This window comes from Oncorhynchus gorbuscha, unplaced genomic scaffold, assembly GCF_021184085.1.
Source record: "Oncorhynchus gorbuscha isolate QuinsamMale2020 ecotype Even-year unplaced genomic scaffold, OgorEven_v1.0 Un_scaffold_19215, whole genome shotgun sequence".
Taxonomy (NCBI): Eukaryota; Metazoa; Chordata; class Actinopteri; order Salmoniformes; family Salmonidae; genus Oncorhynchus; species Oncorhynchus gorbuscha.
In genome coordinates this window covers 834-2,698 of record NW_025760599.1, presented here as the reverse complement: position 1 = coordinate 2,698, position 1,865 = coordinate 834, and the positions used below count along the sequence as shown (strand labels likewise).

General features: G+C 51.9%; 1 non-coding gene across 1 annotated transcript; it reads right to left on the bottom strand.

Annotated features, from left to right (window-relative positions):
• Positions 1-222: 222 nt before the first annotated feature.
• On the bottom strand, positions 223-295 carry trnaf-gaa. The gene has a single exon. It is a non-coding gene; the product is annotated as a tRNA-Phe (tRNA).
• Positions 296-1,865: the final 1,570 nt, after the last annotated feature.

The window sequence follows — 1,865 nt, the reverse complement described above, 5'->3', positions numbered from 1 at the left end:
AAAGCTGCAGTTCACACTTCATGCAGCCTTGTCTTACGACAACCTACTGTCATGTAGCAATGACAAGCAACTTTAATGTAACACTGATGTCAAAATGTCAGATGAAATAGCAAGACATTACTTACTTTCAGAGGAGCAGCGTAGCACACACCATTGAGGACCACAAACAAAGCTGTGGAAAGTTTCCTTGAAGCCAGAGCATAAAGAAAGAACAAATACAGATGCCGAAACCCGGAAACGAGCCAGGGACCTTTAGATCTTCAGTCTAACGCTCTCCCAACTGAGCTATTCCGGCAATTCACTCAACATAATTCTGTGGCACCCTTGACAATTTACATGCATGTGACTCATAATTTTGACACTCAAAATGTACATAATAGCCAGTACGGGGATCGAACCCGTGACCTTCGCGTAATTAGCACCACACTCTAAACAGTTGAGCTAACCAGCCATTTGCTATTTTACTCAATTGTTGAAATGCACCGAGCCTCTGCAAGTGCTGGCACGTCAACAAACAAGTCCACCAACAGCATAGCCTGACAAGACTGGTCCCTCTTGGTTGCTTCTTGCGGAAATTCCAAACGGCTGGGGAATTAGCTCAAATGCTTTGCACGCGTGAGGTCAATGCTAAAGCTAACTCTCTCTCCTCTGCTCTCATCCTTCTAGATCTATCGGCTGCCTTCGATACTGTGAACCATCAGATCCTCCTCTCCACCCTCTCCGAGTTGGGCATCTCCGGCGCGGCCCACGCTTGGATTGCGTCCTACCTGACAGGTCGCTCCTACCAGGTGGCGTGGCGAGAATCTGTCTCCTCACCACGCGCTCTCACCACTGGTGTCCCCCAGGGCTCTGTTCTTGGCCCTCTCCTATTCTCGCTATACACCAAGTCACTTGGCTCTGTCATAACCTCACATGGTCTCTCTTATCATTGCTATGCAGACGACACACAATTAATCTTCTCCTTTCCCCCTTCTGATGACCAGGTGGCGACCGCATCTCTGCATGTCTGGCAGACATATCAGTGTGGATGACTTGATCACCATCTCAAGCTGAACCTCGGCAAGACGGAGCTGCTCTTCCTCCCGGGAAGGACTGCCCGTTCCATGATCTCGCCATCACGGTCTGACAACTCCATTGTGTCCTCCTTCCCAGAGCGCCAAGAACCTTGGCGTGATCCTGGACAACACCCTGTCGTTCTCAACTAACATCAAGGCGGTGGCCCGTTCCTGTAGGTTCATGCTCTACAACATCCGCAGAGTACGACCCTGCCTCACACAGGAAGCGGCGCAGGTCCTAATCCAGGCACTTGTCATCTCCCGTCTGGATTACTGCAACTCGCTGTTGGCTGGGCTCCCTGCCTGTGCCATTAAACCCCTTCAACTCATCCAGAACGCCGCAGCCCGTCTGGTGTTCAACCTTCCCAAGTTCTCTCACGTCACCCCGCTCCTCCGTTCTCTCCACTGGCTTCCAGTTGAAGCTCGCATCCGCTACAAGACCATGGTGCTTGCCTACGGAGCTGTGAGGGGAACGGCACCTCAGTACCTCCAGGCTCTGATCAGGCCCTACACCCAAACAAGGGCACTGCGTTCATCCACCTCTGGCCTGCTCGCCTCCCTACCACTGAGGAAGTACAGCTCCCGCTCAGCCCAGTCAAAACTGTTCGCTGCCCTGGCCCCCCAATGGTGGAACAAACTCCCTCACGACGCCAGGACAGCGGAGTCAATCACCACCTTCCGGAGACACCTGAAACCCCACCTCTTTAAGGAATACCTAGGATAGGTTAAGTAATCCCTCTCACCCCACCCCCCTAAGTTTTAGATGCACTATTGTTAAGTGACTGTCCCACTGGATGTCATAAGGTGAAT